Source organism: Rattus norvegicus, chromosome 5 (assembly GCF_021556685.1).
Source record: "Rattus norvegicus strain SHRSP/BbbUtx chromosome 5, alternate assembly SHRSP_T2T, whole genome shotgun sequence".
NCBI lineage: Eukaryota > Metazoa > Chordata > Mammalia > Rodentia > Muridae > Rattus > Rattus norvegicus.
This window is the reverse complement of record NC_141538.1, coordinates 30,354,660-30,366,321: the sequence shown is the minus strand read 5'-3', so window position 1 is coordinate 30,366,321 and position 11,662 is coordinate 30,354,660. Positions and strand designations below refer to the sequence as shown.

General features: G+C 44.3%; 1 long non-coding RNA gene and 1 pseudogene across 6 annotated transcripts; both read left to right on the top strand.

Annotated features, from left to right (window-relative positions):
* Window positions 1-1,940: 1,940 nt before the first annotated feature.
* Window positions 1,941-6,417, top strand: LOC102552309 (uncharacterized). Of its 6 annotated transcripts, none has more exons than XR_015620132.1 (3): window positions 1,941-2,288; window positions 5,207-5,461; window positions 6,323-6,417. It is a non-coding gene; the product is annotated as an uncharacterized LOC102552309 (long non-coding RNA). The 6 variants fall into 6 exon arrangements; XR_015620134.1 differs by having other exon boundaries at window positions 1,949-2,617; XR_015620135.1 differs by having other exon boundaries at window positions 1,963-2,167.
* Window positions 6,418-6,540: 123 nt separating this feature from the next.
* Window positions 6,541-10,185, top strand: Eif5-ps4 (eukaryotic translation initiation factor 5, pseudogene 4; annotated as a pseudogene).
* The last annotated feature ends 1,477 nt before the right edge of the window (window positions 10,186-11,662 follow it).

Sequence of the window (11,662 nt, the reverse complement as noted above, 5' to 3'; positions counted from 1 at the left end):
CATACACAAATGGCTTACATTCACGCACATACACACAGGACATTCACTTCCTCTTTCCAAGCATGAAGGAGTTCTAAGCTCTGGGGGAAAGGTGGGAAATGTTTTATATGTGTTACTTTCTTGTGGAGGCCTGGGGAGAAAGAAAGAATAAAGTCCTGAGCTTTTGGACTCTCTGGCCAAAGATCTTGTATCTTTAGATATGGGGTCTGGAGCTGGGACAGGCTGGCCAGATCTGACAGTCTCCCAACACAGAGGAGGCAGTCCCAGAATAGCCCAGGAGCAGCCCACTCTCCTTTTGTTACTGTGAGAAAATACCTATAGGACAGTCTGATGAAGGCAATTCCTCAGTTGAGGCTCTGTGTTCCAGGTGGCTCTAGTTTGTGTCAGGTTGACAATAACTAACAGACCAAGGAAAGTCTTAGGGTTTTGTAATGTCTCTGTACGACACAGAAAGATGATAGGGTTCTTATGCCCTGGTTCGACTGCTGAAGCTTTGAAGAAATACACTTCCAAACTATGATATGGATGAATGCAAGTTTGTGTAGCATTCTCGATTTACTTGATCCCCAGTAGGGCCCTTTCTAGCAGTCTGCATAATTGCCATGTAGACATCAGTTCAAAGAGCCATGCCAATCCTATTAGACTCTGTCCCAGAGATCTCGACAATCTCACTAGAGAAGAAAAACAGCCACCTTTAAAAAAAAAAGAAAAGAAAAGAAAAGAAAACCAACATTGAAACTGTAGCACCCTTGGATGAAAACTATCTCAGTGGCGGTGGACTTACCTCTCATGCATGAGGTCCTAGGTTCAACCCAAGTATTGAGAAAGAAGAGGGGGAGGAGGCTGAGAATATGGCTGAACAGATAAAGTGCTGGCCATACAAACATTGGGAAGAGCGTTTGGATGTCCAGCACTCACGTAAAAGCTGGCGGGTACAGCAGCCTGATGGTAACCCCGTTGTTTGGGAGCTAGAGACTCGATGCCCCAGAGACAAGCTACTAGGAAGACTAGCCAAGCTGGCAAGCTCTGTTTTCAGCAAAATCCTCCCTCAGTAAACAGAGTAATAGAGGAAGACGTGGGCATCGATCTCTGGTCTTCACGTGCACAGGCATGAATACACACACACACACACACACACACACACACGCACACACACACACACACACACACACACACACACACTTGCATACCATACAAATATACATGAGAAGAAACGATTAGGTATACACCATGTAAATATGGTTATCTTCCTGTATGAAAATGATGCAGTGGATTACAGAGAGAGGTCAGTGGTTAAGAGCACTGGCTGCTCTTCCTCAGGTTCCGAGTTTAATTCTCAGCACCTACGTGTCAGCCCACAACCATTAACTATAGCCCTAGGGGACCCAAATAAATAAATAAATAAATAAATAAATAAATAAATAAATAAATAAATAAATAAATAAATAAATTCATTTTGAAAAAAATAGAAAAACAATTTAGTTTTTTCTTTTTCTTTCTCTTTTTTTTTTAAAATTTGTTTATATGAGTACACTGTCACTGTCTTCAGCCATACCAGAAGAGGGCATTGGATCCCATTACAGATGGTTGTGAGCCACCATGTGGTTGCCGGAAATCAAACTCAGGACCTCTGGAAGAGCAGTCAATCCTCTTAACCACTGAGCCATCTCTCCAGCCTCATAGATTTTTCAAAACATAGAAGATGATACAGTAATCCGTGGTTGTTGAGCATTACGGATCTATCAGCTGTAGCCCACAACTCTGAAGAAAGACAGCAGCTCCGTAATTTCCTTCCACACAGTCATTCCTCCAGGGTTGAGGTGCCCTGGCGATACAGTGTGCAGCGGCAGACACTGGAAAGTCTGTTCTTCATTCTCCATAGCAACTGGACACGCGCATGCGTGCCTGCCCTAAGTGTTACCAACTGGACACGCGCATGCGTGCCTGCCCTAAGTGTTACCAACGGGACACGCGCATGCGTGCATGCCCTACAAGTGTCGTTTAGATCCCTCCTTGGGAAGACAAAAGTTAGAGGCTCGGCTCAGAGACAGAGGTCAGAGTGCAGCTGGTCAACATGGAACCATCTTTCTAAGCAGCATGGACACAAGGAGTGGGGCAAGCATAGGACAGAGAGCGCTACTTGGCAATTGATGGAGCCGTTCGGCAGGTCATGAGTCTCCTCTGAGAAAACAGGAAGAGAACTGAAGCGTTTGTGGGGATTTGTGTTTGGGGGGTGGGCAGTAAAGTAACTGTCAGTATGATGGAATAAGAAAATCAACTTTTCTGAGGTGAATAGATGCTGATGATAATTGGGGACTGGGGGAGACGGGTCAAATTGTGCTGGGCACCATAAAAAGGAATTCTCATATGTTTCAAGGTTAAAGAAAAATCTCTTCTGTTTGATGTAGAGATTTGCTTTGGAAACTGGTAGGAAGTTACTGCTTTGTTAAGAGGAAAAAAAAACAAACAAAAAAAAAAAAAACAAAAACGGGACCACCTAACAAAAACCCCAAACACAAGAGGCCCTCTTTTGAGATGTAGCCAGAATCATTGGCTTAGAGACTCCCAAAACATTCATCTAATCCTGTTGCCATTGGCTACACTCCAGGGGTGGAAGGTAAGTTTCTATTATTAAAGACATCTTGTACTTCAGAAACAGGCCCCAGGGGACCCTGAACTGGAGCTGACCTGAATGCCCCCTTCCGGAGAGCTAGCTTAGAAGGCATTGTGCAAGCTTCTAAAGGAGCCAGCCAAGCCATGAACACATCAACATCCGACCAGCATGATCCAATAACCCTACATGTGCAGCAGTGCCACATGTAACTTGGTTATAGCCAACATCTCTCTAATTAGAATTAAGATGGCCCAACAAGAGGGAAAGCATACCTGGTGCTGGAAACCTAGTTAACTAGTTAGTGACAATCATGGTGCCTGGAGGAGGATCTACAACCACTCATTTACTAAACCAGCATAATCCCTAACAGCAACCAATAAACATCTAAACATCCGTGTTCATACCACAGATAAGTGTAGTCCTCACTCTCAAGGAAACCTCTTTGCATCAGACACAGAGCACAACAGAAAACCACAACCAATCAAAATGCAGAGTTATGGAGCCCAGTCCCGGTGGATACATCTACAAAACGCTCTACACCTAAGGCTCAGAGGACATGTTGGAAGAGGGGACAGAAGGATTGTAGGAGCCTGAGAAGTGGAGAATTTGCTGTGAGATTGTGTCATCCAGTAACTCCTGCTCCTGACTACAGCTGGCAGCCACCAAGCCTCAGGTTGAATATTTTTTTATCTTGCTGTTTAATTTTACTCAGAAGGCGCAACTTCCCAGGATGCCGTGCCAACGATGCCACCACTGCGTTTGATATTTTAAGAAAAAAAAAAAATCAACAATGTTTGCCCTGGGAGCTGGACTGGGGTCCACATGTCTCTTATCTGCTAACCTGGTCCTACAGCGAAGGAGAGTCTAGTACAAAAGACACATGTTCCCTCTAAAACTTTAAGTCCAAGACTCTTGCTGCAGAAAAGATGCAATGACCATTATATATTGGATTTAATTAGCCTATGCATGCCTACCAGAAGTGTTGTGGCAGCAAAGCGAACAACAGATGAGACAAACAGCTTTGGGCCCCTGAACCCCAGAACCCCTGCAGTTCATGCTCTAGTAAAGGAGAGAGAGATAGACCAACCGTGGGACTATGGAGGAATACTTTGAGGGTTCTCAAATAGTTGGAAATGCCTCCCAGAAGACTGTCCTGTGTACTAACTCTTAGAGCCTGTGATTGCAGTCTTCCATGGCAAAGAGGAGGGAGGAAATGGGGGGCGGTCTTTATAGAGATGAGTAAGGCTCTCAAGAGTACCGTGAACTGGAGGTGGGTCTCAAACACAATTGCATGTCCTTACAAAAGGCGGAGGGAGAGTTGACATAGGCAGGAGGCAGGGCAGTGTGACCACAGAGGCAGAGAACAGAATGATACAACCTCATCCAGAGGACAGTAAAGCATGGAGTCCTGGCAGCTGCTGGAGTCTGGAAGAAGGATCCGAGTTCCTTAGTCATTTCTGGAGGGATTGTGGTCCTGGATTCACACAGCCCAGAGCTGGTTTCCAGGGCCTCCCCTCTAGAACTGTGATAAGGTAGACTTCTGTTGTTCTAATCCAGAGTTCGCGTAGTTACACCAGCTAGGAGAAATGAGCAGACACTTTAGAACACTCCTGGGAAAGTGTCTGCTGGAGAATCTTGGGTCAAGCTTAGGAACTGATCCTGGCTGATTTAAACAGAAAGATTCCCCGGAATTGGCACCAACGAGGGATGGGACGGCTCCAGCAGTGGGCCAGTAGCCCTGAGCCTGAGTGGGCAAGTAAGCTTAGCCACCAGGAGGGTTCCAGAAAGCTCCAGCAGTTAATGTCAGGGGAGAGCCTGCTAAGAGGCTACTGCCCACGTCATGGAAAGAAGTGTACCCTAGCCATTCCTCTTGTCTTTGTGTCACTTGTGACCTGTACAATTCCTGGAAGCATAATCTGGTTGGGTAGAAAGCCTCTCCACTGTGTCTTCCTCAGTTTAGAGAAAGGAAGGAAGTCCCATGACTACTACAGAGAAGAAATTCTTCCTAACTTCAGGAAGGTTCAACAACCCAAACCAATAACAGTATCAACAACTGTACATAGCAGGAGATGGCCAACGCAGGTGTGGGTGGCTTTAGGGGGAAGGTTGTGGAAGACAAACCTAAACCATTAGGAGCCAGCCTGAGCATTCATAGAACTGAACTGTGACATGTAGACACGCATGTACATGCATGTTGTTCTCACATGTTCTCTGAGCTAGCTGGCATTCCCCTCCTCCTATTTTCACATCTCATATTGCAAACTTGACTAGGAAATGTAAACCAAACCCAGGGACCTTGGGACGGGGGAAAGGAGAATGCAGGCTTGAAACAGAAACACAGTATATGACGGTTCCATACCTATGTCCTTGGAACTTAAGTCAGAATCCCCAGAACATCCCAGAACTAAGAACAAACACTGTCGTCGCTGAAACTAATTGTGTATTGGGTTGCCTAGCAACTCTGGGTTGTTATGTGACTAACTCCTGGCCTGGACACATGTGAGTATACCTTTAGCTCTCTAGAGAATGTAACTGAGTCATGATTCTACTTTTATGAGCTCAGGAAGAGTAAAAGCATTATTTACCTACCAGCTTGCCTATGGGCCCTGAAATGAAGCAGAGATCAAGGAGCTGCAGGTGAGGTGACTCAGAAGACTGAAGGATGCAATGTTTCAGAACAAGCTGGAGATAAAGTCCACCGAAGTCATCCTTCCAGCAAGGTCTGCTGAGTCTCTCAGCCTGGTTCCAGTGGGGGTCCGAGAGGAGCTACAGTCACTTTCCACCCTTTGTCACTGCTCTTAAACTGGGCGCTGTTCCTGGGGACAACATGATGCCCGTGCCCTAGGGGTAAGACTAAAAGCAAATTTACCAAACATTTAAAACAATGGATTCTGTCATCTTCCCCAACAGGCTGCTCATCAGTCTTGGTCTCTCTTTCCATCGTCCAGATGTCTTCCTGTTCCATCAAAGGACAAGCAGGAAAAGACGTCAAATGATAGCCCTGCCCTTAAGCAGTTCTGTGACATAGGCAACTCTCCTAGTCCCAAATCCCTTACTTGCAAACTTGGAAAAATAAACGTACTTTACAGGGCTGTTTGGTAGATCTTAATCAAGTCTACATCTGGTGCACAGTCTTCCCAGCCGTTGCAATGGGCTCAGCAGGGAGAACCAGCCCTTTGCCGGCAAGCTTTATGATCTGAGTATGGTCTCAGGACCTACACTGGTAGAAAGAGAAAGCTGGTTCCCACAGGTTGTCCTCTGACTTCCACATGTATGCTGTGATACCTCAAATGAATGTAAAAACATTATATATACATATATATATATATACATACATACACATATACACATACACATACACATATATATGAAGGACATTCACTAAGTGGCAACTCCTTTGTCTGGGTTGGAAATTAGAGCTATCACCTCTGTTGACCTTGTCTGGAATATTTCACCAGATGAAATATTGATAATGAAGAACATATCTTTGTTCTTCTGCACAAGTGTGCTCATAATGCATATGTGATAGTGTTGGTTGTCAGCTTGTCAGGACAGAGACCCACGGGTGGGAGAGTGTCTTGAGAGAATCAGTTGAGCAGGGAGACCTGCTGCCCTCTATGAGCAGGGCCATTTCCTAACTGGGATAGGCAAAAAGAGGGCTAGCATAGCAGCCTGCACTCATTCACTGCTCTCTCCTCCTGACTGCAGATATAACGTGGCCAACTGCTCCCAGCTTCTGACAACTCCCCCACCACAATGGACCATCACCGGGAACTGAGTTAAAAATAAAGCTTTTGTCTCTTAAGTTGCTCTGTGTGTATCACATCGACATGAAAAGGAAACAAGCAGTCGCTCTTAACCACTGCTCCATCTTGCAGAATTCTTAAGAATACTAGACGAGACAATATATTTATGCCTGGTGCGGGATGCACATCAGCGAGCGTTCAGTAATTGGGCAAACACTCTTCTGTTTGCACCCCTGGTTTGTTCTCATGAGCAAATCTAATATCTCTCAAGAGAAAGGCTCATTTCTCTCAGTTACTAGGACTACGTTTTTTAAGTTTTATTTAGTTTATTTTATGTATCTCTCAAGAGAAAGGCTCATTTCTCTCAGTTACTAGGACTACGTTTTTTAAGTTTTATTTAGTTTATTTTATGTGTATGTGTGAATGTCTTCATGCATGTGGGGGCACTGCTTGTTGCCCAGAGAGGCCAGAACAGGATGTAAGTAACTATTTAAGCCTCTATATTTAAACTAAATGTCTATTTAAACCACTATTTAATGAACTTGTTCAGAGTTTGAAGGGTGGAGTCCTTGTATTCCAAAAAATCATAAATGGAAAGATGGGAAGTATTATAAATTTGAATTCAGTTAGTAAAGTAGTAAAAGCACATACCATAAATAAATTCTATGTATGGGGCAAATGAATAAACATTCTAATGAGTTATATCTCATACATTTAAAAACAACTGACTTAGATTATATGAAAATTTGTCCTGATACGACAGTGGTGATGCTTTAGCCCAGCACTTTGGAGGTAGGGGCAGGTGGGTCTCTGTAAGTTCAAGGTCAGCCTGATCTACAGACTGAGTTCCAGGACAGCCAAGGCTACGCAGAGAAACCCTGTCAAGAAAAACAAACAAGCAAAAATTGCCCTTATTATTGAATTTTAACTTTTTACTTTGAATATAGAGCTATCCATATAAAGATCATATGTGCTTGTAGGATTGTCATACAGGTGGAGGCAGGTACAAGAGACAACGAGGCCTGTCATTGGACAAGAAGGAAGGATGGGTGGGAGAAAAGTTTGAGGGAAGAGGAGGAGACTGGAACGGAAGGAGAGAGGCAGAAGAAGCCGCAGAGAGAACGTGGAGGCTGACGTTAAGATTCCACTCTGTATTTACAGGTTGTTATGAATATTCTTAAGGGATGGGTATGTATAGGGCTTTGTACGTTTAGGTGAGCAATTATATCTTATCAATTGAATCAGGGGTTATTGTCTTGTGTGTTCTTTCATGTAGTGATTTAAGTTTAAGAGAGTGTATGGCAGCTAGAGACACTGGGCCACCATGGAGTTGGGATGTGTGTTTCTGGCAAGATGTCTACCAGATATCTTGGAGCACCACCATGCTGGATCTAGAGGGGGTAAAAGAAAGCCCATTAATATAATTTTACAACATGTGCTGCCTGGTTTTATAGACCTGGTACTTTTTCTTAAAGATTTGTTTCTATTTTAGGTGTCTATGAATGTCTGCATGTGGGTATGTACACCACGGACATGCCTGGTGCAAAGGAGGCCAGGAGAGGGTGGCATCCTGTGGAACTGACATAAATGGTTATGAGCTGCACTGTGCAGGTGATGGGAACCAAGCTAGGTTCCTCAGAGAAAACAGTGTCTCAGTTATGTTCACTAGTGCTGCACACCATGACCAAGGCAACTTGAGGAGGAAAGTGTTTATTCAGCTCAAGCTTCCGCATCACCACCAAAGGAAGCAGGCCAGGAACTGAAGCAGAGCAGAGACCTGATGCAGACGCCATGAAGGAGTGCTGCTTCACTGCCTTGCTCCTCGTGGCTTGCTCAACCTGCTTCCCTATAGAACCCAAGACAACCAGTCCAGAAAAGGCATCATCTATAAAGGCACCATCCATAATGGGCTGGGCCATCCCCCATAAATTTTAATTAAGAAAATGCCCTGCAGGCTTATGTACGTCCTGATCTTACAGGGCATTTCTTGATTGAGGTTCCTTTCTCTCAGATGACTTTACTTGTGTCAAGTTGACATAAAACAAGCCAGTGGAACTGATTCCATGTCAATCCAACATACAAATATATCAGTTTTCTTTTTTTCTATTTGAGGAAGTGTGGGATGGAGATGTTTTGAAGTAGGGTTCCTTGGATGTCCTAAAACTTGACCAGACTGGCTTCAGATTCAGAGATCTGCCTGCCACAGCCTCCCAAATACGTGCAACCTTACAGCCAGGTTTAACACACAAACACATCACCTCTCAATTAGAATCTTTCCTTCCTCATTTATCCTGAAGATGATACATTAATACTCATATTATAATGTAAAATATAATAATTTTAAAAGCTCCACAGTCTTTACAAGCACATTAAAACTCCGGTCTCAGTCAGAGAGCGACCATTCCACAGAGCTGTTGCGCAGCCATTGGTACCTGTTCTGAGGAAACACAGCAGACAAGCTTACAGCCTCAGTGGGGCAAGACTTTCGTGTCAGAGGCCAAGAGTTCTTGCAGTCATTTATGCCCTTCCTTCTTCTCCAGACAGAAGATACGAAAAATCTGCAAAGATCTGTTCATCTGATCGATAAAGTTACTAATAAGCCAAAATATCTGTCCATGTCAACCACAGTGTGACAGACCAGTTCTGTCACTACAAGATGTCCCATTTGATTGCCAAGGTTGAGGGCAAAGGAAACAGAATCCATTCAGCTATAATCAACATGGTTGACTGACGTTACAAAGGCACTCAACTGGCTTCCATTGTATCCCATTAGGTACTTTGGTTGTAAGCTAGGAGCGCAGACCCAGGTTGATGTTAAGAATGACCGTTACATTGTCAGTGAATTTCCTGAGGTGAATAAGCGGCAAGACATGTTGGATGGTTGAAGAAATCATTAAAAAAACAGTTCTCTCTCCTCGATGTGAGAGTTGAATCCTGAAGCAGATCTACATGTCAACCCAAAGAAGCAAACAACAGGTAACTCTTGTAAATCCTGTAGATACTGAGGGGCGCTCGCACATATCATAAACTCGGTACACTCGTTCTCAGAAACCCGCCTGAGAATAATGACAGTAGCACAGGAAAGAAGGGAGAGGAAAAGAAATATAGAAAAAGCAAGGACGAGAGCTCTGGCTCCACAGCCAGCGGTGAGGTAGCACCACCTCCATCCTCCACCGAGTGAAATTTGTCCTGCACGTGCTGTGGGAGAGGGAGAGAGCTGGGGGGCGGGGGGGGGGGGTGATACAACCGAGGTGCAGAATGGATGAATTCAGTGGCCATGCAAAAGATCTGACTCTTAGCACAGATTTGGAATGAACCGTGGGAAGGCGTGCCAGCATCCTGTTTGATTTTGAAAAGGAGGAGAGCGTTATTGATTCATCCGATAAAGAAATCATTGCTGAAGCAGAAAAAAATGGATGCAAAGCCAAGGGTCCTGTTGTTTTGACTGAAGCTCTCTTTAATGAGAAGATGAGAGGGCAAATCAAGAAATACAGGTGCCATTTCCCAAGATGTTGTCATAACAACCAAAGGCTCAGGGGTACCGTCTTCACGGAAGGGAATGCATGATAGAGATGCAACAAGCTTAGCAGAAATCCAAGATTCCACTGCCTCGAGGATGCGGGATGACGCAGAGCTTCGAGAAACAAGCTTGCCAACGAGATCCCTGTCAATGCAGAACCACTCATCGCATGGCTGAAGGAGGCAGAGGAAGACGTCGACGGTGAAAACCTTGAGGCGGTATATTCGAAGACTGCCAGTGTACCAAAAGTTGAAACCGTGGCATCGAACAGTACAGAGAATGACACTGATATTGATGCCATTTAAAAGGACAAAGGCGGGGCTGGAGAGATGGCTCAGCGGTTAAGAGCACCCGACTGCTCTTCCAGAGGTCATGAGTTCAATTCCCAGCAACCACATGGTGGCTCACAGCCATCTGTAAAGAGTTCCGATGCCCTCTTCTGGTGTATCTGAAGACAACTACAGTGTACTTATATATAATAAATAAATAAATCTTTAAAAGGACAAAGGCAACTTAGCTTAACGTCATACTCCTGCAAATTCCTCCATTATCAGCCAGAAATGCTCAGGAGCAAACATGGCTTAATATCATGCTACACGTGATACTAAAAGCGACTGCTGTGAGTGATCTACAATTAAGCCCAATTAGACATCCAGGTAGTCCATACATATCGGCGAGCAGTTGTAGTTTGCTTATTTACAGCATATTTCTTTTGAAAAAAAAAAAGAACAATGAATGGTCGACACATCTGGATCACGTTTATACAGTTAAAAATTTATAAAAAGTAAAAAATATTTATAAAAAAATAAAGATTTTATTTTGGTCACTTAAAAATAAAAATAAATAAACTCCTGTCTCTTTAAAAATATCCAATCTCTTTTAAAAATCCAAAATCTCTTTTAAAATTTCAAGTCTTTCAGCTGTGGGCTCCTGTAGCAATCAAAGTTAAAGAACTGTTCACTTCATGAGGGCACAGTTACAATATAAACAAAGTAAAACCAAAATCCGGCTGTATAAATAACTCAGTGTGCAATGTCTGGGATTCACTCACCATCTTCTGGGCTCCTCCGAAAGACATGGTTAACTCCTCTGGCTCTGCGCTCTGCAGCACACACAGCTTGCCTTCAAGCTTGGATGGGTTCCACGCCAAGGCTGCTGCCATTCTTGGTGGTCATCCCAAAGTACTGGTGTCTCCAAAATGCCAGGATCTTCTGCTCCAAATGAGCTGCACCTTCACCAGTACCTGTCATAGGCTCAGTGAATGGTGCCAAGCCTCAGCTTCTCAGCATGATCCCTTCAGATCCGGGCCTTCAACTGCCACTGAGGTTTTCACCAATGGCCTCTCCTGGCCTTTCACAGTGCCAAGCCTCGGATGATTTCCACGACCCCTTCATGCCTTCAAAACCAGTGCCACTTACACTGGGTGACCCTTACCAGGGCCACTTACACTGGGTGACCCTTACACTGCCAAGTCTGGCTGCTAGCATGAGGTCACCTCTGGGACACAGCTCTGTGTGCTGACTCTTAGGAAATACTTCCCAGATGTCTCCTTCTTAATCACCACTGGTTTCTCAGTTCAGCTAACCAGCACCAAGGGTCCCAGCAAAGCAGAAGCTTCATGTTAGCAGTTCTGATGTCCTTCTGGGTAATCACAGCAGATTCTTCAGCCTCAGCTAACCAAAACCACAGAAGCTTAATTCAAAATAACAAATGACCCCAATAGAGTCCTTAAACCTCCCTCTGAAACTTCAAAAGCCGGGTCTCAATGTTCCTATCTTCCAA